Raw genomic sequence first — 26262 nt, forward strand, 5'->3', positions numbered from 1 at the left:
CAGCGGACTCAGAAAAGCTGAGGGCCTCCCCATCATTCACTCTGTTGAGGTCCTGAATGGAATAAAAAGGTAGAGGAAGGAAGAATTTGCCCCTTTTTCTTCCTGCCTGCCTAAATTACTGGGACATCAGCCTTCTCCTGCTCTTCAGCTGGAATATTCACCATCAGTACCCCTGGTTCTTAGGCCTTCAAACTCAGACTAGGATTATGCCACCTGCTCCTTGGGTCTTCAGCTTGCAGACAGCAGATAGTGGAACTTCTCAGCTTCCATAGTCATGTGAGCCAGTTCCTGATTTTATATATATATATATATATATATATATATATATATATATATATATGTGTGTGTGTATATATATATATATATATACACATATATATTTTATATATGTATAGCTATATATACATATATATATACATACACACATATATATGTCCACATTTATATAAATATATGTCTTGTATATTTGTTCTCTTTCTCTAGAGAATCCCAATAGCATCTCTTTGTGTACTTTATTTTCAAGTATACTGATTCTGGCTAGTTTTATATGTCCCACCATGAGAAAAAAAAAAGTATCAATCCTATATTTACTCACACTGCCATAGCACTTCAGAACCTGTTTGTTTGGGAACAACACATATCTCCGTGCCTATGCAGTTCCCTAGTAGCATTTTTTAATGCCAGTTACATCATTACTCACGATGCTGCATCATCTGCCATGCCACCTATGAATACTGGCTTCCAGTGACTCAAGAGGTTGTTACTAAGCTTCATTGATGAAGACTATAAATGCAAGTCTTACTCAGAATATGTAGGAAAATGTGAATGATAAATCATTTTTCAGTTATGTCAAATTTGCCACTCACAATGTTATTACGTACACATAGAAAAATGTATCTTCCAACCATGTCTGGGACTCTCTGGTCTACAATCACTGCATTTTTAGAATGTTATCTCTTTCAGTGTTGACCGCATTACTGCCTTTCATTCACAGGCATCAGTGGGAGCACAGGTAGGGGCTTATGGAATAAGTAAGAAGAGTGGTTTTATTTACACAACAAATGTCCACCCCTTGCCACATGGCCTAAGATCAACCCAGAAGAACACATCACACATCCATCAAGTGCAGAAGAGAGCATTGGTGAGAAGAATTCATTGGCCCATCTCAAAAGCCCTTGGAGTAGACAGTCATGGCCAACTCTGGCGGCCATCCTGGCATGTATTAAGGAGCACATTCAGTGGGGTGAAGTGACTTCCCTGGGTGTCAGCAGTGAAGGTTGCACAAAGGTGGGGAATAGTGGTAAGGGGTGAGGTTTGAGAGGTCAACAAGGGTAATAAGTAAGCAGGGCCAAGTAAAAAAGGGCTGGAAGGATGGGCAAACCAACCAGTAGGAACTATGTGTAGAAAGGCATGGAGCTTTGAAAGGAGAAGGTGCATCCAGGAAACATCAGTTGATCTCTTGTGACTGAAATAATTCATTTATGGAGGGTCAGGATAGAAGGTTGGGCACAAGACCAAAGTCAGAGTTCATTGGTTTAATACGTCAAGCAAGAGAATTTGAATTCTATAAGTCATGAAGACTTCATGTAATATCTTAAGTAAAAGACAGACATGGCTGGAATTGGAATTTCAGGAAAAACACTGTGGGAGCAATGGGAAGAGAGAGAGACTGCTGGGGAGAAACCAAATAGAAGAAAGTTGTTTTAATTATTCAGGAGATGATGAGGAGTCTCTGAAGTTGATGCCAACTGAACTTGGGAAAGGAGTTACTGGGCTAGAGAGAACACAGTAGACTCTAACATGTTTCAGGGGCCAAAGAGACAGGATGTTGTGATTGATGAATGTAGGAATGAGGATGGGAAGGAGCCCAGGATGACTCCCAGCTTCTATCCATGTTGCCTGGGTGGAGAACAGTGTCATTCCTGAAACAGGGAACAGAGAAGGAGCAAGTTTGGCAGGAAAGGGGATCAACTCAGGCTGGAACTTGCTGAGTTAAAGGAGCTTCAGGTCATAGAAGAGGAGGTTCCCAGAAGACAGGGAACAGATTCAAAAGTTGGGAGTGAAGTTTGGCCTGAAGAAAGTCATGGAACCCATAGAGATGATTCTGGAATGAGAAGACAGCTAAGAGGAGAATCAGAGAAACGCTACAATTTAAGAAACTGTCATGGTGTAAAACTCAAGAATTGAAATACAGAAGACTCTAGGGTGAAAGTCCATCTTCCAAGTATTAGAAATCATGCCCATTTTTTGGCCAAGTTTTCGCAATCCACTATCCACACACATCTATATTCCCTCTTTTCTTTTTCAATGACAAGTAAAAGCACAACCTGCATCCTCATCACATGTACAAAATTCTTGTACAAAATTTCTCTAGAGCCTAAAATGAGTGCCTTCTTGAGTCAACAAGAATGAACACTGCCAGTGAGTTTGTAGAAAGTTGACTTCAAGAACATGCCACAAGCTTACAGTAGATATTGCCAAAGGACTGGTCACGAGAGTCAATCAGTCACAGCTACTAGCCCTGAAGGAGATGAGTCCAGGAACCTCGAGTTTAGACCTGTAAGCAAATAAGAGTAGAAAGACCTTCAGTTTACTTTTGTCTTCCCCATTTGCAGGCAGAGAAACTGATGTCCAGAGATTGAAAGGACATTGTCTAAGATCAGCAGTGAAACCAGTTGACCAGATCAGTGGGACTAAGTTATGTCATGTTGGTTAAAATGTCTTAATGGGCAGCACATTTCCAAAGTTTCTGCCAATGGGACCAGGCACCATGGGCATACTTTGGAAACTAATGAGTCTGCAATTCCTCTAGCTCATTCATAAGTTCCTGGGATGAGACTCAATCCTGGTAAGGCATGGGAGAGTGAAGAAAAGGTGGAAGTTATTACCCTTCATTGGGCTTCATAGACTGTGGTTGCCACATATCCCTCATTCCTGAGGCCATTGGGATCTGCATTTGTCCTGGGCAGAGGCTTTGGGGTCATTTAATGATCATGACAAGGGGATCCAAGGAAGGAATCCAAACTTGTCTTGAAAAAGTGATTATCTTCAAAACTAGCTTGTGTCAGAATTCTCCTTCCCATACATAGCTGTCCATGGGTTTGCATTTTCACAGCTCTCTTCTGGGCATCCAGCTTTTGGTCTGACCTTGGTTCAGGCCTTCTCCTTTATAGCTGCCAGAAGGATCTTTCTGAATATCCCTTTTGACAACATCTCTCTCTGCTTGGAAGAACTCAGTGCTCTCTTCCACCTGCAAGCAACTTAGCAGACATCCTGGCCACAGCCTTAGCCTACAGCTTTTCCAGCCATTGCTTCCTTCAGATTCCTCCAAGTTCTGTTGCTCTGGGTGTCTTCCAGTTCCCTGAGTACAATAGGTATTTTTAGGCCCCAGTGCCTTTGCACATGTTTCCTGGAACACCATTTTCTTTGTTACCCACTAAAAGCAACTCCCACATATTCTTATTTAATTTTTTGCGTTCAGACTTTGAATTCCTCAAAAACAGTAACTGGTGTCATACTCACCTTGTTATCCCCAGTACATAGTTCAGGATTTGCCAACATGTTGGAATGAATGCCTATGAGACAATCAGACTACTTGCCACAGTCAGGAGAAAGAGGAAGGCTGGAGTTGCTGTGAATAGTACAGAATGAACCTCCTCATGAGTGTGGAAGAGGGGGAACATCAACAGAATTACCATGAATTGACACAACGGCCATATTTCCACCTGGTGGAGGAATCCATTTTTAGCTCAAACCATCCTCAGGAAGTTACTTTTCCTACCAGAGAGATAGCAGGCTAAGAACAATCCCCTTCATTAATTCCTCCCAACAACTTGAATAATGGATGGACCACGGGGAGTTTAGAAACCCAGGTTATGGGTTGTAAATGTAGCTCTGGGTATACTGGGCAGGGGAATAGGAGTGCTCCCTTGAACAGAAAGCCAGGGCAACTATTTCCCAGAATAAATTAGAAGAAGAAAAGCTCCTTATGAATATTGGGGAATGCCACTGATGGCCCACAACGTAAACTTCAGTCAAAACATAGCAGAGGCTGGGGTTTTTCTGCAAATAAACAGTAATTTGTAGGCAAGAAGAGCAAGGTATCTTCAGAAGGAAGTCAGCAGTATTTCCAGGAAGAACCAGAATGTAGTCCTTTTTCTGAGCTGTCTCTAGCCTTGGGTTTTCACCAGGTACATAGCGAGAGTGAAATGGCAGCTTATATCAGGCTCTTGTATACCCCATACTATAACATGGATAGTTTTTTCTGTACCAGTGTCCTCGAATTGTCCACATAGGTTTCTCATTCTAGAATATGAGCTCAGTATTCTCTATTAACATTTTTGTGATTTAAAGTCCTAAATTGCAGTCTCTCCAGTTACTCCATAGGATACCCAAGCTGGGTGCCTCTGATCTGACACATGAAAACAAGATTTAGATGCCCACATGGGGCATTTCTTCATTTAACAAGTATTTATTGAGCACCTACTATGCACCAGATACTGGGAGTATAATACTAAACAAGAGACCCTGTGTTCTGGGACTTGATAGTCCAAGTGGGGAACAGACACTGAGAAACAGCCAGGGCTTACAATACAGTCTATGTACAATACTCTGCACTGTGATGGGGAATTAGAGGGGGCCATGGAGACACAAACAAGAGGCCTCTGCTTTAGACTAATAGGGTCAGGAAAGGCTTCTTGGAGAAATTATGTCCATGCTGAGACATCCCATTATACAATGTGAAGGGAAATGGAAAACAAGGCATGCTCCAGGCATATAAGCTGGGCAACTGCATGTACAGAGACCTGAAGTTGAGAGACAGCATGGCCTGTTAAGGGAACATGAGAAGAGCAGGACAGGTCCAAGTGTGGGCCCAGCTCAGTTCAGCGCATCTATACATGTGTTATCAAGGAAGAGAACAGAAAGTTGGGTGCACAGCTCAGGATCAGCCCCAACCTCATACTCCATTCTCACCTCAATTGTAGATTTGAAGATTCAGCTTTACCAGGACTGCGAGGCCAAATAGTCCTTGAAGCCCCAAGCCCAGCAGCTCAGAATCATCCAGCCTCCAGCATGTAAGGAAGAGTAAAAGGAAAGTTGCGGCCATGACCAAAGACCCTGCCTGGCTTCCTGCTCTGTGGTGGCTTCATCTCAGTAAGAAGGCTGCCATCTTGAGAATGAACATTGGGGTGGGGTAGGGTGGGGTGGGGTGGATGCTGAGGAGGGAGACCCAAACACCTGCCCCGTTCATTCGAAGAAGCTGGTTGTCACCATGTGATCAAAAAAAGAGACAATGTGACTGCATTTCAGTCACATTTTCTGTAGGCTTGTAGACATAGTAGAGGTTTACAACACTTTACATTATGCGGTGGTATCCCTCTGGGCAGGTACACCAGAAAGCCTCCTTGGAAATAATTACTCCACTCAACAGCCAAGAGGCATCTCCTAAGGAATGTGTATTGTTTCAAACTGGGATTGGAAGAAGGGCAAAGTTCTCAAACAATATTTCATGGTTTACAAACATCTTGATGTTTACCAAGCACTTGTGTGCCAGGCTTCTGCTGGGTATTTTAATATCTAGCATGAAGTTGGCTTCTTGTGACATCCCTTACAGGATAGGCAATATATCCCAGTTTTCAGATCAGGAAATTGAGGCCCAGGGTGGTGTAAGAAACTTGCTGAAAATGCACCTTGTTAAGTGACAGAAATGGAATTTAAATCCGGACCTCTTGCTTCCTCTCACTCCATCCCTGCATTATCTTATGTCATCATCTCAAGAGCCATGGTAAAGTTGGCAATATTAGCAGTTTCAGATGAAAAAAAGTGAGGCTTGGATAGGTGGCAGAAGGTACCAGAAGCAGGTGTTTCCAGCTGATAAGTTTGGGCCCGTCAGCACATTTTCTGAGGCAGCTCCCCATGCTGAGCACCACCTCCCACAATTTTAGTCCAACCTTCTAATGAAAAATAAACGCCTGCCCACCCCTCCCCTGTGCACTAGGCCAGATCAGGCAATTACACACTGTGTGCGTGGGAACAGGACTGGTTCTGAGAGACCAAGCTGATAGGGAGGGGTGATGGCAGAGAGAACCCAGCTGGCTCAGCTGGGTCTTCCCAGGACCCCGCAGGCCCCTCTCCCGCTGCCGTTTCCACTCAGAAACCCACCTCCACTGCCCAGAACCACCCATCCTGCCTGAGTGAGGCAGGATCCACCAGCCTGCCCCTGAATCCTGGAACTAAGGATTTTACATGCTTTCCAACCCAATTCTACCAAAAGGCCATACAGCATAGTGGTGGAGGACACAAGAATTGGAATGACACCCACTTTCACTATTACTCAGTCTGAATTTGGACAGTGGCTCCGTCTCTTAGAGCCTGTGTTGTCTTCTGTGAGATGAGGATGATAGTAGCACCTAGCACACAGGGCTAAATGAAATCACCCATGTGAAGAGAGTGTGCCAGGGATAGCTACATGACAAGTGCTCAGAAAACATGAGTCACTTGTCTCCATTTTTGCTTTATACTGAAGTATAATGAACACATCAACAAATGCATAAGTGCATAGCTCACTGTTTTTGCACAAATTGAACACATCTGTGGAAACAGTACCCAATTCAAGAAACAGTGTTCTCAGCACCCCAGAAGCCCCTAGACTATACCTTTCTGGTTACTATTTCCTCCCAAGAGTAACCCCTATCCTTACTTCTTACAGCGTAAATAAATTTCACCTGTATTAAAGACGGTATTATTTGAGGAAAGACATGGAATCAACCCAGATGCCCATCAATGATAGACCAGATAAAGAAAACATGGTACATATATGCCATGAAATACTAGGCAGCCATAAAAAGGAATGAAATCATGTTCTTTGTGGCAACATGGATGAAGTTGGGGGCTATAATATTACTCAAATTAATACAGGAACAGAAAACCAAATACCACATGTTCTCACTTATAAGTGGAAGCTAAACATTGAGCACATATAGACATATTATAAATACGAGAACAGTAGACACCCTGGACCATTAGAGGGTGGAAGGAGTGGGGGGATGGGGAGTTTTTAAAAGTACCTATTGGATACTCTGCTCACTACCTGGGTGATGAGATCTGTACTCCAAACCTCAGCATCACACAGTATCCCCACGTAACAAATCTACATATGTATCCCCTGTATCTAATATAAAAGTTGATTTTTTTAAAAGTGGTGCTACTTGTTAACTATAATTTAAAATGTACCAGGAATTTGCACAAATTCTTTAGGTGTGTTACCTTATTTAGTCTTCATAGCAGCCTTCTAATGTAGGTATACTCACATTATCCCCATGCCATAGATGAAGAAACAGAGAAGATTCTATGGAATCTGCAAAAATGCAGGTAAAACTTAAGTTTAACAAGATCACAGTATTCAAAATCAAAATGCAGAAATCAATTGCATTTCTAAATACTAGCAACAGACCATTGGAAACTGAAATTTAAAATATCATTTGCAAAATATTTATATGTACATTTTTAAACCATGAAATACTTTGGGATAAATTTAACAAAATAAGAAATATACAATCAAAATTATAAGGTATAAATAAAAGAAAACTTTTAAAGATTTAAATAAGTGAAAGTATGGACTGTATTCATGGGTTGGAAGACTCGAGATTGTTAAAATATAAATTTATTCCAAACTAACCTATAATTTTAGTGCAATCTCAATCAAAATTCCAGCAGACTTTTAAAAATAAATTGAAAAATTGATTCTAAAATGTGTGTAAAAAAACAAAGGCCCTAGAAGAGCCAAAACAATTTTGCAAAATAAGAACATTTTGAAGACTTAAAATAACTGGTTTCAAGACTTGCAGTAAAGCTACTGGAATCTAGGCAGTGTGGTAATGGCATAAGAATAGAAGAGCTGGGTGCAGTAACACAGGTCTATAATCCCAGCTACTTAAGAGGCTGAAGTGGAAGTATCACTTGAACCCAGGAGTTTGAGACCAGCCTGGGCAATGTAGCAAGACCCCATCTTGCTAAGAAAAAAAAAGAATAGGCATACAGATCAATGAAACACAATAGGGAATACAGAAATAAACTGATGCATATACAGTCATTTGGTTTTAGACAAATATGTCAAGTAATCCAATGGGAAAGGGATAATTGTTTCTATAAATGGTGTTGAAATAACTGATCATGTCATAAAGAATACATAAATACAAAAAAGAAGAATCTTGGCCTCTGCCTCACAGGGCACATAATAATTAATTCAAGTAATTTATCACAGACTTAACTTTAAAAGTTAAGACTGTAAATATTCTATAAGTAGCAGAAGATCTTTACAAGATTGGGATAGGCAAATACTCTTATATAGAACCTGAAAAAAGAACTCATTGTAAAAAATGATAAATTATACTTCATCAAAATTTTAAAATGTCTTCTCTTTAAAAGGCACCATTAAGATAACAGGCTACATATGGGAAAAAAACTTTCATTACACATAGGTCTGACAAGAGACTTATATCTAGAATATTTAAAGAACTCTTCCAACTCAGTAGAAAAAAAAAAAGCCTGAATTTTGTAGGTAGGCAAAATATTTCTCAAGATACACAAATTGTCAATATTCACATTAAAAGATCATTAGTAATCAGGGACTAGAAGTAAAAAAGCAAAATGAGATTATATGGCATGTCAATTAGGATGACTAAACTTAAAAAGGCTGATAACAAAAAGTGTTGACAAGTAGATGGAGCAACCAGAACTCTCATACATTATGGTGGGAAATATAAAATAGCATAAACACTTCGGAAAAAAGTCATGCAGTTTTTTACAATGTTAAACATGTTTACTATATAACCTAGCAATCTTACTTGTACCTATTTACCCATGAGAAATGAACACAGATGCGCATACAAAGACTTGTGTGCAAATGTTTAGCACAAATTGATTCATAGTAACCAAAAACTGGAAACCACTCAAATTCCCGTCAACTGGTGAACAGACACACAAGCTGTTGTATCATCCTTACAATAGCATTATACTCAGCAATAAAAAGAAGCAAAATACTGGACTGATACATGCCATCACATGTATAAATCTGAAAAACACCTTACTGAGCAAGATGAGCCAGAACACAAAAGAATAAATCTATATGATTTTATGTATAAGTTCTAGAAAGACTAAGTTTATTCTAAAGTAATGGAAAATAAACCAGTGGTTGCCTGGGTCTAGTGGTGGGAGAGAAGGGTAGGGAATAGGGAGGGGGTGCCTGGGAAGTATCACAAGAAGACATTTAGGGGTGATGGAAATGTTCCATATATTGATTATGATTGTAGTTAATGGGTTAATGAGTATATCTATCTGTCAAAATGTACTGAATTGGTCACTTAAAGTAGATTTTGTCATGTAATAATTATATTCTAATTATTAATAAAATAATTTTATATAGGGAAGGGAACATCACACACAGGGGCCTGTTGAGTGGAGGTCTAGGGGAGGGATAGCAGCGGGTGGAGGGACTAGGGAGGGATAACATTAGGAGAAATACCTAATGTAGGTGATGGGGAGATGGATGCAGCAAACCACCATGGCATGTGTATACCTATGTAACAAAACTGCACAATCTGCACATGTACCCCAGAACTTAAAGTATAATAAAAAATATAGAGAGAAAGCTATTGGTTTTATTATTATTACTTACTATCTCCCAGGAAATGTGCTAAGCCCTTTATGTGTATTATCCCACATAACTCTCTCAAGAGCCCTCTGGTCTGTGCACACTAACATCATGCCCATTTCACAGAGGAGAAAACAGAGGCTCAGGGAAGAATATGAAATAATGTAGCCAAAGTTTACCACTAATAAGGAATTCAGGATTAGAATTTAGGTAGTCTTAATCAGTGAGTATATGGCCTTTGAAGCATGGAAAAATTCCTCTGTGTACACTTAAGTAATTATCAGTACATAAATGATTGCTACTAATTATGTGCTCGTATTATTTGCAGAGATGTTGCTTAAAGTCCACCCCTGTGAGTGTCAAGATTGCAGGCATGTGGGCTACCTCTAATTTGAAGGACAGCCCAGTCAGGGACTGGAGAGAATGTCAACATCCTAGCTGGATAAGACAAATTTTATCATAGGCCTTCGCCAACAGAGAGCTAGGTAGGGAAACTGGGATAGAAGTTGACCTGAAGGAAAAATGTGCACATAGGCTAAAGCATGGAGGACATGAGCATCCAAGAAACACACACATACCAGGCCTGGGGCTCCAAGTAACAGAGAAAACTCTGAACCCCACCTGGGGTGGGGCTGACATTCCCCACACACTTCCTGTACTTGTCAGGGTGGATCAAGGATTGGGTAGGGCTGGGTGGGGTTGAAGGCCAATCTGAAGAGCCTGGTTGATCAGTGTGGCTGTCCCCTCTGGCTCCCAGTCAACCTGAGACCAGTCACCCCTAGCAGAATGAAAAGTTTGCACATGGCTGCTTCTAACCTGAGCTTCTCCCTCTTTTTAACACCAGGAAAGCTTTTCTTTGAAAATTCCCCTGCCTCTCTGAGTCCACTGTGATGAAGAATGAGATCACAGCCCATAGTCATGACTTTGGTCCTGAAACAATTATTCATCCTGTTCTACTTAAAATTGGTGGCCCGTGCTCACTGGGTGATGAGTTCTCCCCCTAATCCCTCTCCCCACCAGTTCTCTCATGGCTCACTGCCCTGTTGGCTTCGTCAGGTGCAATTGCATCAGGTTAAGGCAGGGGAGGAGCGGTGAGGGCTGGGCTCCAGCTTGGGAATTAAGAAGTGGAGAGAGGCCAGAGATAGAAGGAAGCAAAACGACGGAGACAAACACAGAAACATTCCTTTTTTTCAAAGTCTTAGGCATAAGGGGCCCTTCTCAATAGGTTACTATTTTTAGAAACATACAAAGAGTTGTTGAATCCAGACATCTGAGCCCCACTGGTGAGATTTCTGGTCCAGTGGAAACATTTGAAAGTTGTTAAAGTGCCCGCAAGACAGCAAGAAGCAGGCTCTGTATGTGCCCTCAGTCAACAAAATCTTCCCCACCCTCCCCTAAGACAAGACTCTAGATTATGTTGGATCCATGAGAGGAGTCACTATGTCATCCTTGAAATGTCATTGAGAAACCATCATACAATGATTGTCATGGTTTCCCCTCTTTATTTCTTCTGGAAGAGTGGAAGTAGGCAGAGGCAGAAAGTGTAGTGGCAGAGGATGAGGCTGACAGACCACTTCAATACTTAGTGACTGAAGTACTAAGAAGGATGCTGAGCAGCCAATGTTAGAACTGTGTTTTAGATTAAAATGCTCCAGCAGCCAGAGTGAGGACTGGACCAGACACAGACCAGGGTCAGAGATCTTAAGATGGGCCTGGGGCATCAGTAGTGATGATGGAGGGTAGGAGATAGATATCTATGACTGAAATTTGTTATTTTACATGTGCGGCTGCCCATTCATGTTTTTGTTTGTTTGTCTGTTTGTTGTTTTAGAGACAGGGTCCTGCTCTGTTGCCCAGGCTGAGTACAGTGGTGTGATCACAGCTCACTGCAGCTTCAAACTCCTGGGCTCAAGTGATTCCCCTGCACCAGCCTCCCAAGTAGCTGGGACCACAGGCATGCACCACCACTCCTAGCTAATTTTTTAAATTTTTTGTAGAGATGAGGGCCTCACTGTGTTGCCTAGGCTGCTCTGAACTCCTGGTCTTAAGTGATCCTACCACTTCAGTCTCTCAAGTGTCTGGGATTACAGGCGTGTGCCACCAGGCCCAGCTGTTGCTTTTTTTTTTTTCCCCCATTATCGTTTTAACTGCCTTTTGGGATTTGGGGGAATAGGTCATAATGAGTTCCAATTTCTGACACGGAAGTCAGAACTCAAATGATTTCCAGACTCCCTTGCAGCTATGCCACAAGCACACCAGCCTCCATCAACTAGACACTCCAGTTGCAAAGTGGTCAGTTTGAGAAATTGGTCTGTTTGGAGCTCACTCACAGTTTTGCTTGTACAGGAAACAACCAAGTCACCAGCTTTCAGGGCAGCATGTTTGCCAAGCCAAATTACCAACCCAGAAGTGACACTGATGCTGGTAACAGTGGTCACTTGCAATAAAGTCAAGTTTCTGGCATCTAGTATTCGGTGTCAACTTCAGCAACTGCAATTGAAGTCTTAGCATTAGGCCAGATCTGCAATGTGTTTTTGGATGTTCTTAGAAGCTTGGCCTCAAGCCAGTTTCTCCATCTCCTCCATCAATTACAGGGACTACTGGACATATTTTGCTAAACTATTCTTCCTCCTAGTTTTGTATTCTGTCATTTGCAACAGAGAAACTGGCTGATATAATTCTTAGATATTTATGGGTAATATTTAAGAGGATTTAGTGACCTAGTAGCCCAACCACTGGAACAGTGACTGACACATAGCAGACACTCAGTGTGCCTGAAATACCTGTTGAGAGTCAAGAAGGCAGACAGGCAGGCAGGCAGGTAAGTGGGAAGGAAGGAAGGAAGGAAGGAAGGAAGGAAGGAAGGAAGGAAGGAAGGAGGGAAGGAGGGAAGGAAGGAAGGAGGGAAGGAGGGAAGGAAGGAAGGAAAAAAGGAAGGAAAAAAGGAAGGAGGGGAGGGAGGTTGGGAGGGTGTAGAGGGAAGGAGAAGGGAAGGGACAGAGAGAGGGAGGGGAGAAGAAAAGAACGATGAAGGAAAGGATAAACCGAGTGTATATAATATGGGAGAGGAAGGAGTGTAGGATGACACACAGATTAGACAACTTTGCAGATGGCAGTGCTATTACTGAGATGTGAAAGACAGAAAATGGAGCAGGTTTGAGAAGACGATGAATCAGGTTTGGGACTGTTGGATTCAAGTTTCCTCCAGTACATCCGAGTACAGATTTTCAGTAGATTGTTGGATATTTAGATTCAGAGTTCAACAGGAAACTCAGGGCAGTAGATGATTTAGGGGTGACCCAGGCAGAGGAGTAAGTGAGTTTTGCAAATGGAAGAAATGCCCTCATGCAAAGAGGAAATGACAACAAATAGAATTCTGAAAAGTACCAGCATTTAAGAGATAATTTGAGAAGATGTTCACAAAAGACACTGAGGAAAACCCAGAAGTTCATAAGAAACCAAGACCTGCCCCAGAGAGCTTTGTGGACCCACATGTCATCAAAGGCCAGTGGTGACTGGGCCAGGAGAAAACAAATCTTTCTGCTTCTGTTTCCACAGTGCATGGACCAAAACACTCACCTTCCCAGCTCCTTGCTATGAACAAGCACGGAAGGCAGGCCTCTTAATCAAGCTGCAGACATTTAATGTGCCATCTACTGAGTGCTAGGCACTGAGCAAGGCAATTTACATTGATTGTCCTTTTTCATTCCCTCTGTTGCACTGTAAATGACATTATATTTGTCCTGTTATTTGCTGAAGTTCAAAAATGTTAGGTCACTTTCCACTTCCCACAGGGGTGGCTATTAGAATCATTCAGCAAGAGATTCTGAACAAGGCTGGAGGGAAGAGGCTTCAAAAAGAGCAACCAGTTTGCATTACAGGAAACTGAGGCATGGAGCTGTAACTTGCCTGACAACACATGGTTAGTGACTGGTTCTAATCCCAGGCCCAACCTGCCCTCGGAATCCAGTGATGAAGATAATGTTGATGACGACGTGACAGGGAGAGTAAAGTAACAGTGATAGTAACAACGGTGAGTGCTGCTACATTTATGGGGCACGTATAATATGACAAAATGGGTACGTTTCATGCATTGCCTTACTTAATCCTCATCACAACACAATGAGGTAGGGCTATCATAAACCCCTCTTTGGCCATGGCTGTAAAGGGGCTCAAATTGTCACCGTGAGCAATGATAATCCTGCTGGGGCTTGGAGCTGGAGGTCGGCTTGCAGGACAGGCTGGAAACAGGCTACCCCACAGCGGATCCTGGCTTCTCAGACCCTGAGGCAGCCCCAGGGAGCAGACAGCCCAGCCCAACCCAGGCAAGGGAGACATTCTGCCCAGACAAACCACAGAAGCGTCTGGGGCGCTGCTGTCTCCTGCCCTCTACGAGCCTGTAGCAGCTTGTGTGTGCAGATCTCTGGGATGAGATGATCAAGGACTGGCTCTCCTGTCCCAAGTACTCATGAGGAAGCTACTCTGTGTGCCATAGGGCTCATCTCTCCAGGCCTGCCCCGACCCAGGACACTGAGATAAACCATGCACAGGTCTACAGGTTGGGGAGGCGGATCAAAAAGGGTCCCCAAATAGCAGACCATGGAGGGAATTTCAGCACCACCTTTGTTCTCAGCTTCTTTTCACCTGGCTTTCGGAACTAGGACCTGCTGGGTGGTTTATTGCCTTTTCTTTTAAGCCACATTTAAAATAACTTTCAGTAATCACCCTAGCAGAAGGTACTTGACTTGGTGGGGATCCCCAGTGCCTAGAAAGGTGCTTGGTATTGCTAAAAATAACAATTATTGAACACTTACTATGTGATAGGCAAGGTGCCATGAACTTTCATTCTTTATCTCCTTTAATGCTCACTACAACCCTATGAAATATGTTCTCTTGTTATCTCCATTTTACAGATGAGAAAACTGAGACTTTGAAGTGACTTAGCTCAAGGTCATATAATGAAAAAGCAACAGAGCTACGATTTGACTGCAGTCCATCCTCAGACAGTCCCACTATGATACTGTGTTGTATAAAATAGGTGAGACAGAGAGAGAGAGAGTGAGAGTGTGTGTGTGTTTGTATGTGTAGAAAGGCAACCTAATTTGATGGAGACATTTAGAAATCTTGGGCTTGAAGCTTAATTCTGCTATACGAAAGCTGTGTGACCTCAATGAAAGAACTTGACATCTCTGAGATTCAGTGTCCTTATTCTTTTCAAACTTTCAGTTGTGGAAGACAAAATATGGCTGTGAAACAACAAGTATAAATGCAATGGAAATACAATGCATGAGTGAGTGAGTATACATAGACACTTGTGTGGCCCACGTGTGTCTATGTATGCAGAAGCTCCCTGGGCAGGTCTGTGCTTGTGTGTACCTGCATTTACACGTGAGCATGCGTAGCAGAACTCATGTCTGTTTCCCTTCTTGAGAGCTCCTGGTTATGCACTGTGGGTCCAGAAAAGGCATCCAGAGCTCCCTCATTATACTCATTTACCTGTTGTACTTAGAAACCTTATTTTCTACAAAAGTGATGACTGCCTCCCAGCTGTCGAAGTCTGGGTTATGGCATGAGGGAATGTTGAGGCCGCTTCCATGCCCAAATGCATGTTCAGCCCTCAGAGATTTCCCTTAGGCTGGATAAGTGAGCCAGTTATAGCCACCTGGGAAAAAGGAGCCTCAGACGATGTGGAGGGGCCAGGGGAGAGGGTACCTGCTCCAGGTCTTAATTCTCTTTTCTCAATACCCTAAGCAAATGCATCCTGACAAAGGAGAGGACTTTTTCACATAGAGTGGGTGCTCCATAAATATATATATTAAAGACATCAACAATCCTCAATGGTCACTTTTATAAGATCCATTTTACAGATAAGAGAACTGAGGTTCAAAAAGTTTAAGTAACTTATACAAGGTCACAGGGCACATAAGCAGCAAAGACAGGATCCTGATGCAGCTCCATCCTACACCAAATCCTGTGCTTATTCCACTGTGCCCATGAAGGTATCAATCTGGCGCACCCGGCAAGGTCATAGGTGAGGCAGCTGGGATTTCCCAACCTGCCTCAACACGTCACCTTAGCCAGGGTGACTGAGCAAGAAAGTACTGTCTCAGCCTGAAATTGTGCCAAGAAAAGGGTGCAGACTCAGAGACCAGCTTAGCAGTGCTGTAAAGGGGCATCATCCTGCTGGCAAGTTGTGTCCTTACCTGCAAACTGGTCTGGCACATCACACCTCTCAGGGCCAGTGGAGAAGAAGAGTGTTCTAGGCAGTGAGATCAGCACATACAGGTGTGTGAACCAGAGATGAGGACCTACTGAACATCAGGCAGTAGGGATGGAGGGAAGGAGAGACCAAGTCCTGAAGGTCTAGTGAAGCCATCTGTATTAGTTTCCGGAACTTGGCAGCCTAAAACAACAAGCATTTATTCTCTCTCAGTTTCAGAGGCCAGAAATCCAAAATGAGTTTCAGTGGGCCAATATCAAGGTGTCGGCAGGGCTGTGCTCTCTCTGGGGGCTCTAATGGAGAATCCATTCCTTGCCTCTTCCAGCTCGTGGGGGCTGCCAGCTTCCAGTGATCTCAGTTGCATCGTTTCAGTATCTGCCCCCATGATCACTTTGCTTCTCAGTCTGTGTGTGGTCAAACCTCCCTCTGCCTCCCTCTTATAAAGAGACATGTGATGGTATTTAGGGCCCACCTGGATAAGCCAGGATAATCCCCATCTTAAGACCCTTCACTTAATCACATCTGCAAACAGCCTTTTTCCAAAAGAAAAAAAAAAAGGAATATTTACAGGGATTAGGAACAATTATCTTTCGGGAAACTTTTCAGCCTACTACACCATCTAAATAAGCTGATACTACATCTTGGTGGCACCGAGGAGCCATTGGAAGGTCTCTAGTGGCAGAGTGCCACGATGAGATCTATTTCCTAAAATAAATGTGGACTCTTTCATGGCCTGTGGCAAGTCCTCTCCCTACTCGAGGTTTCTGAAATGTCGCAGAGGCTTACACTCTTTTGTCCCTTCTGGCTCCCTTTCGTTCTCACTTACCTATGATCTTCTGCACTTCTGCTCAAATGCAGAATTAAATTCTTCTTCCTTGATCTTTACCTCCTCCCCACAAAAAAAAAGTTCACTCACACAAGACATTTGTGTGTGTTGATGACTTTACTAAAGGTCTGTAATGTCAGACGGAGTTGACATCATAGAATGCAAACAATTTTAAATTAAGCATTAAATATCTTGTTTTGATGCATCCTTGACCTACCCTGGCTACTTTCTTTCCAGACTTTGCCCTTCTACTGTGTTCCCAGCCTACTTGCTTTCATTCTTTTTTACTATTTTCCTTGTCTCTGCTCTACCCCATCCCTAAATTCCTGCAATTTCTAAGACTGAGCAGTTAAGATATGTCTTATCCTCTCCAGGTGATTATTTTCCTAAGCAAGGGTAACTTCCTTCCCAAGAGGATCCCTAAAACTGGCAGTTGAAATCAGAATTTTTCATCCTATTGCACATATACATAGAAGCATATTATGTGTTAAATATATTTAAAGGGACATCACACATGTAAATGCCCACACACTCTCACATACACACATGCCCCAAAGGTCACAGCTAAGTCCCAACTTGAAGGAAACATGTTCTGATGTCATCACCATGACCCACCCACCCATCTGGTTTGAGCTGTGGTTGGCAGCAAGTAATTAGCATTCACCAGGATGGCCAAGCCCAGCTTTCACTGTGGATCCCAACAGCCTGCCTCACAGCAAGAGGCTCTGCTTTGGTGTAATTACCTATTCCTTGCACACCAGTTGCCCTGGTGTGATGTCAGCCCCTCCGCATTGTTTATTTTAATTAAAACAGAAATTGCAGGTCTTAGGTGCTTGTAATTACAGCCCATGAACTAAATTGACTGAGGCCCCTAATTAACCTGAAACACGTCTACCTGGCTGGAGGTGTGAGTCTGGACTTGACTAGTTCAGGGCACTGCATCAGCACCAAAAAGAGAGCAAAGAAAGATCTAGTAGAGATTCAGATTGGGCATTTGCCCTCCAAAAACAGCCACACAGAGCCTGAACCCTTCAGACCACATTGCGGGTTCAATTTCAATTGCAAATGTACCTATTAGCCCAGGACACGTTCACAAAAGTGTAGTGATAGCAAATAAAAATCAACTAATGTAATCATCAATAGAATAGAAAGCAAAAACAAGATAATAAAAAATAAAAATAAAAAATCACATTATTATTTCAACAGACACAGAAAAAACTTTTGAGAAAAATCCAACACTCTTTTTTTCTTCAATAAAAACACTCAACAAACTAGGGTTAAAAGAGAACTTCCTCAACCTGATAAAGAGCGTCTATGAGAAACCCATAGCTACCTCATACTCAATGGTGAGAAACTAGATGCTTTCCCACTAAGATCAGGAACATGACAAGGATGTCTGCCCTTACCACTTCAACTAGGCATTGTTCTGGAGGTTCCATCCCAGGCAACTGCAAAAGGAAAAGAAATAAAGACATTCAGATTGGAAAGGAAGATGTAAAACTATCTCTATTTTTTATATGACATGATCTTGTATATACATAATGCCAAAGAATCCACTAAAAAATAGTACTAATAAATTAATTCAAAAAGATTGCAGGATATAAGAGCAATATGCAAAAATCAACTGCATTTCTATACACTTGCAATGAGGAATCTAAAAATAAAGTTAAGAAAATAATTTAATATACAATGGTATAAAAATAGTAAAATAGGAATAAATTTAACACAAAAATATAAAACTTAAGCTCTGGAAACCACAAGACATTGTTGAAAGAAATAAAAGAAGACCTATAAAACTGGAAAAACATTCCATGTTCATGGATTATGAACCTTAATATTAAGATAGCAATATTCCTCAAATTGATCTACAAATTTAACACAATCCCTATCAGAATCCCAGCTTGCTTCTTTGTACAACTTGAAACTGATTCTAAAACTCATATGTAATTTCAAATGTCTTGAACTAGTCAAAATCATCTCGAAGAAAACAAAGTTGAAGGACTCACATTTCTCAATTTCAAAACTTACTACAAAGCAACAATAATAAAAGCGATGATGTCCATTCTCACTACCATAAGAATGGACATAAAGACCAATAGAATAGAATCGAGGATCCAGAACTAAACTCATATGTCTGTGGCCAACTGATTTTTGGCAAGGCCAAGTGATATTGCATGCCAAGACTAAACAATAAGGAAAGAGTAGTCTTTACAACAAACAATGCTAGAACAACTGCACAGCCACTCACAAAACAATGAAGGTCAACCCTTACATCATACTATATACAAAAACTATTTTAAAATTGATCAAAGGCATAAATGCAAGAGCTAAAACCAGAAATACACACACACACACACACACACACACACACACAGGTAGATCTTGATTATCCTGTATTTGACAATGAATTCTTCAAAAGAACACCAAAATCACAAGAAACAACAAAAATAAATTGGACTGCAAAATTAGAAATTTTTGTGCTTTAAAAGACACTGTTAAGAAAATGAAAAGGCTTTAATTCATCTTGAGTTAATTTTTGTATCAGGTGTAAGGAAGGGGTCCAGTTTCAGTTTTCTGCATATGGCTAGTCAGTTTTCCAAGCACCATTTATTGAACAGGAGATCTTTTCCCCATTGCTTGTGTTTGTCAGGTTTGTTGAGAAGCAGATGGTCATAGATTTGTGGTGTTATTCCTGAGGCCTCTGTTCTATTACATTGGTCTCTATATCTGTTTTGGTGCCAGTACCATGCTGTTTTGCTTACTGATGCCTCCGGCTTTGTTCTTTTTGTTTAGGTTTGTCTCAACTATACAGGGTCTTCTTTGATTCCATATGAAATTTAAAGTAGTTTTTTCTAATTCTGTGAAGAATGTCAGTAATAGTTTGATGGGAAGAGCACTGAATCTATAACTTACTTTTGGCAGTAGGCTATTTTCACAATATTGATTCTTCCTATCCATGAAGATGGAATGCTTTCTTGAGCAGTGGTTTGTAGTTCTCTTTGAAAAAGTCTTCACATCCCTTGTCAGCTGTATTCCTAGGTATTTTATTCTCTTTTTAGCAATTATGAATAGGAATTCATTCACACATTGGCTCTCTGCCTGTCTATTGTTGATGTAAAGGAATGTTTGTGATTTTTGCATACTGATTTTTGTATCCTGAGACTTTGCTGAGGTTGCTTATCAGTTTAAGGAGTTTTGGGGCTGAAATGATGGAGTTTTCTAAATATAAAATCATATCATCTGCAAACAGAGACAATTTGAATTCCTCTCTTCCTATTTGGGTATATTTTATTTCTTTCTCTTGTCTGATTGCCCTGGCCAGAACTTCCAGCACTATATAGAATAGGAGTGGTGAGCGAGGGCATCCCTGTCTTGTACTGGTTTTCAAAGGGAATGCTTCCAGCTTTTGCCCATTCAATATAATATTAATATTGGCTGTGGGTTTGTCATAAATATCTCTTATTATTTTGAGTAAATGTAAAACCCAAAACAATAAAAAACTTATAAGAAAACCTAAGCAATACCATTCAGGACACAGGCATAGGCAAAGACTTCATGAAAAAAATGTCAAAAGCAATTGCAACAAAAGCCAATCATCAGAGTGCACAGGCAACCTACAGAATGGGAAAAAACTTCTGCAATCTACACATCTGACAAAGGTCTAATATTCAGAATTTACAAGGAACTTAAATAAATTTACAAGAAAAAAAACAAGAAACACACCAAAAAGTGGGCAAAGGATATGAACAGACACTTCTCAAAATAAGACATTTACATGGCAAACAAACATATGAAATAAAGCTCAATATCACTGATTATTAGAGAAACGCAAATCAAAACCATAATGAGACACCATCTCATGACAGAATGGTGATGATTAAAAAGTCAAAAAACAATAGATTCTGGCAAGGCTGTAGAGAAATAAAAACACTTTTACACTGCTGGTGAGAATATAAATTATTTCAACCATTGTGGAAAACAATATGGTGATTCTTCAAGGATCTAGAACCAGAAATATCATTTGACCCAGCAATCCCATTACTAGTGATATATCCAAAGGAATATAAATCATTCTACTATAAATACACATACACATGTATGTTTATTGCAGCACCATTTACAATAGCAAAGTCATGGAACCAACCTGAATGCCCAGCAATGATATACTGGATTAAAAAAAAAAAAAAAAAATGTGGTACATATATACCATGGAGTACTACACAGCCATAAAAAGAAATGAAATCATGTCTTTTGCCGGGATATGGATGAAGCTGGAAGCCATTATCCTCAGCAAACTAACACAGGAAGAGAAAAACCAAACACTGCATGTTCTCACTCATAAGTGAGAGTTGAACAATGAGAACACATGGACACAGGGAGGAGAACAACACACACCAAGACCTGTTAGAGGGTGGGGAGCGAGGAGAGGGAATTTAGAGGATGGGTCAATAGATGCAGCAAACCACTGTAGTACATGTATACCTATGTAACGAACCTCCACGTTCTGCACACGTATCCTGGAACTTAAAGTAAAATTTAAAAAAAAAAAGAAAAGAAAGAAAAGAAAATGAAAAGGCAACCCACAGAATGAAAGAAAATATTTTCAAATGGTGTATCTGATGAGAGACTTGTTCTAGAACATATAAAGAGCTCTTAAAACTTAGTGATAAAAAGACAAATAACTCAATTTAAAGGTAGGCAAAGAATCTGCATTAGCCTTTATCCAAAGAAGATATATAAATGGCCAATGAACACATAAAAAGACACTCAACTACTAATCAGGGAAATGCAAATTAAAACCACAATGGGAGGCCACTTCACAATAACTAGGATTGCCTAGATAGCAACAAAATCAGAAAAAAAAAAAAAAAAATCAGTGTTGGAGCTGTGGGGAAACTGGAACTCTCATACACTGCTGATAGAATGTAAAATGGTGCAATCACTTTGGGAAACAGCCTGAAAGTTCCTCAAAAAGTTCAACACAAAGTTACCATATGACCCAGCAACTTCACTCATAGTATATAACCAAGAAAAATGAATATATATGTCACATAAAAATCTTTTACACAAATGTTTATGTAGTTATTCATAAGACATTGTTATGAATTATTTATAGTAGTCAAAAAGTAGAAATGGCCCAAATATTAATATAAATCAACTTATGATAGACAATATATGATATATCCATACATTGGAAGAAAATTCAGCCACAAACAATTAATGGAATGTTGATATATGCTACCACATAGATGAACTTTGAAAAAATCAAGTGTGTGAACACAGTCACAAAATATCATATATTATATAACTATATTTAAATGCAATGGCCAGAATAGGTAAATGTATAAAGACAGGAAGTAGATTAGCATTTGCTTAGGGCTGGGGAAGATAGGGAGGTAGGAGAGGGAGTGCAGAGTTTCTTTGTGAGGTGAGAAATATGTTCTAAAATTGACTGTAATGATGGCTGAACATACACTAAGAAAAACTATAAGAAAGAAAAGAGAAATCATCTATATCATATCCTCCAGTCATAACCATTATTTATATTTTTTATGCATTTTCTCTGCTTTTTGCATTCAAAATCCTTTTAATGTATTAGATGTCATTTCAAACACCTTAAAATATATTCATATGGCAAACCCTTACATACTTACCAACCAACTTAAGGAATAAAACAATATCAATAGAAGAAAACACCATCTATGTGCATAATTATCCTGAAGAAATAATAAGAGTTTATCCAAGATGTATAAGGAGGCTCAACCCAGCACCACTCCTTGACGGCAGAACAAGGGAAACACTGACTGGGCACAGTGGCTCACACCTGTAATGCCAGCGGTCTGGGAGGCTGATGGAGGTGAATCACCTGAGGTCAGGAGTTGGAGATCAGTCTAACAAACATGGTGAAACCCTGTCTCTACTAAAAATACAAAAATCAGCCAGGCATGGTGGCGGGTGCCTGTAATCCCAGCTACTTGGGAGGCTGATGTGGGAGAACCACTTGAACCAAGGAAGTGGAGGTTGCTGTGAGCCAAGATCACACCACTGCACTCCAGCCTGGGTGACAGAATGAGACTCCGTCTCCAAGGGAAGCACAAACTTAACAAAACTATCTCAGAGAAGGTTTTATTTTTTTCATCTTTGTGAATATTTTTTTAAAGTATCTTTCATTTTTAATGTAAAGTTTTTCATAATAATGAGAGATTTTTACAAATATATATTTTGATGCTTCAGCAAATCGTATGTGCAAGTCTTATGGCCATGTTTTCTTTGATTTTCTTTCTTTATATGACAATTTTAAAAAATCTCTGCAACTACTAAGGATAGTAACCAATCTATCTGCCATATATATTGCAAGTATTTTTCCAATTTTGACATTTTTCTTTTACTGTTGCTTATAATATTTTTAAAGACATAGATTCTTTTTTTTTTTTTCCAGTGGCCAAGTACATTATTCTTATCCTTAAGATCTCTTCTATTGCTCTTAGGCTTAGAATGTCTTTCATCATCTGAAAATCAATTAAATATTTATTATATATTATTCTTGTTTTTCATACTGGCAATCACTATGCTGTATTAAGTAAAATTTGTGTATATCATAACTGCCTAAAGCAAAAACTCCCTGTATTTTAAAAATTAACTCTTTAATTCATTTATAATTTAATTTAGGAGATAATGTGAGGTATGGTTCTCATTTTATTTTATTCCAACATTCATTTAAAAATTCATTCATTTCCAAAGAATTAACATTTCTTTTATCTTCTATTAAGCTTATAGTATTCTAGCATGTACTTCAAGACTATCCCTTCTATTTCACGACATTATATTTTAATTGGATAATGCCATATTGTTTTAACTACAGTACTGTATGTGACAAATATGTAACAATGACATTTTTACTTCTGTTGCATGAGGCAGTGCTTGTTTTGTCTAATGAAATTCAGAATCACTTTCAAAATCAAAATTCCAAGGCATGTTAAATGTATGAATTAATGAGGGACTAATTAATATCTTTGCAGTATACAATCTTTCCAACTAGATATATAGATGTCTTTCTATTCATTCTTTTTTTATATTTCTAAGCTAAAGTTTGCAGATCTGATTTTAGTTTCTTTCCAATATGTTAGAATAAAAAGTTTCAGGTATACAAAAAAGTTGAAGGAATTTTATAGGGAGCACTTACAGTCTCCCAATAACACCTTAATTCCTTTGTCACTTACCTATTCATCTATCCATACATCAATCTATCTTGAGTTTTTTATATACTTTAAATTATGTATATATATATACACATGTGTATATATGTATATATATATATATATATATATATATACATACATATATATATATATTCCTCCTAAATATTTCATAATACATATTATTAACTGCAGTTCAGTATTTGTTTATCAGTTTTGGGGGGTAAAATGTATACAGTGAAAGGCAAAAATCTTAACTATATATTGGCTGAGTTTTGACAAATGCATACTTCTATGTACCCAAACCTCTATCAAGATGTAAGCACTGCATTGTTCCAGGAAATTCCCTCATGCCCCTTTTTCATCAGTGACCATCCCTTCCCACCAGAGTCAATTACTATTCTGTTTTTCTCCACCGTGAATTAGTTTTGCCTATTTTAGAACTACGTATTATGGAATATAGTTCCCATATATATATTGTGGATTACTTCTTTCACACGACAAAACCTTTTTAGATTAGTCTGTGTTGCTGCATCTTCAATTATTTGTTCCTTTCTATTCCTTACTACTACTAAGTAGTATTTCATTGCATGAATATACCATAATTTATTTACTCATTCTCCTATTAATGGACACCTGGGCTGTTTCCAACTTATTATTATTATTATATATTAGTAATGTCCTGCTAGGAACATTCTTGTACAAACCTTTTTGTAGGCATTTATTTTTAGTTTTCTTGGAAAATTACCTGGGATTGAAATTTCTCAATCACAGGGTAGATGTGTGTTCAGATTTATGAAAAATTATGACTTTTTGCCAAATTCCCACTAACAATGTATGAAAATTCCAGTTGCTCCACATTCTTGACAATTGGGATTGCTTCCATCTTTTATTTTAGAACTTCTGAAGGGTAAATAAGGATATCACAGCAGTTTGAATTTTTCTGATGACTAATGATATTGAGTATTTTTATATCTGTTCATTGGCCAGATGTATATGCCTGTCCAATTAATTTGCCCATTTTTATCAGGACTTTATTCTTTTATTATTAAATTGCAGGAGTTCTTTATACATCTTGGTTACCAGTCTGTTGTCAGATAACATCGGTTTTACATATGATTTTATCCAGTTTATAGATTGCCTGCTTAACAGTGTCTATTTATAAGTAGTAGTTTTCTCAACAGTGTCTATTTATGAGCAGAAGTTTCAAACTTTCATGAAGTTTGATTTATCAGTTTTTCTGAGTCTTGTCAAAGAAAACTTTGTCCATCCCTAAGTCATAAGGATACTCTCCTATATTTCTATTGAAAATTTTATGGTTTGTGTATTGTATAAAGTGGTAAAGTCCTTTTTTTCACATGAATAACTAATTATTTGAGCATCCTTAGTTAAAAGACTTTTCTTTCTGCATTGAATTGCTTTGGTTCCTCTGTCAAAAATTAGTTGGCCAGTAAAGTGTGTTTCTGAGCTTTCTGTTCTGTTCCATTAATCATTTTTTGATGGTTATGCCAGTACCACATTGTCTTAATTGCTTTAGCTTTAGAATGAATCTTGAAATCAGACAATGTAAGTCATCTAACTATTCTTCTTTATCAAGATTGCTTTATCAAAGTATTCTAGGTTCTTGCATTTATATATAAAGAGTAGAGTCATTTTTTTCAGTTTCTGCTAAAGTCTTTCTATTGTGATTATGTTAAATCTATTGGTCAGTTGGGAGAGAATTATTGTCTTGACAATATTGCACCTTCATATCCATAAATACTCATTGATATGGGTCTTCTTTATTTACTCTCAGCAATGTTTTATAGTTTTCAGTGTAAAGTCTTGTGTGTACTTTTAAATCGAATTCTTGGTATTTTTTCTGATAATCTGTAAAGAGTTTCTTAACATTTTACTTTCCAAACATTTGTTGCTAGTATATAAATAATAAAATTGATTTGTGCATATTTACCTTGAGTCTTATGAGCTTTCTAAATTCACTTATTAGTTCTAGTAGTTGTTTCATAGATTTATCAAGATTTTCTATGTAAACAATCACAACACCAGCAAATAAATACAATTTTACCTCTTCCTATCTGTCTGCATTTTTTAAATTTTTATTTTTTGTCCTTTTGCAATGGCTAAAATCTCAGCACAATGTTGAATAGGAATGGTGAGAGACAACATCTTTGCCTTGTTTCCAATCTTAGTGAGAACATGTTCAATATTTCACCAATAAGTACGATGTTGGATATAGCTTTTTTTTTTTTTTTTTTTGAGACGGAGTTTCGCTCTTGTTACCCAGGCTGGAGTGCAATGGCGCGATCTCGGCTCACCGCAACCTCCGCCTCCTGGGTTCAGGCAATTCTCCTGCCTCAGCCTCCTGGGA

The 26262-nt window shown here is 39.4% G+C and overlaps 1 long non-coding RNA gene across 1 annotated transcript in view; it reads right to left on the reverse strand.

The window, feature by feature from the left end:
* Positions 1-442: 442 nt before the first annotated feature.
* The window catches only part of LOC141585698 (uncharacterized), a 98288-nt gene continuing 72468 nt past the window's right edge, over positions 443-26262 (reverse strand). Inside the window, exons 8-10 of the long non-coding RNA XR_012519354.1 lie at positions 18105-18146; positions 15856-16055; positions 443-7357 (exon numbers count right to left, since the gene is read on the reverse strand). This is a non-coding gene — a long non-coding RNA (uncharacterized LOC141585698). The remainder of the gene's footprint in view (positions 7358-15855; positions 16056-18104; positions 18147-26262) is intronic.

This window comes from Saimiri boliviensis, chromosome 9 (assembly GCF_048565385.1).
Source record: "Saimiri boliviensis isolate mSaiBol1 chromosome 9, mSaiBol1.pri, whole genome shotgun sequence".
NCBI classification, from domain to species: domain Eukaryota; kingdom Metazoa; phylum Chordata; class Mammalia; order Primates; family Cebidae; genus Saimiri; species Saimiri boliviensis.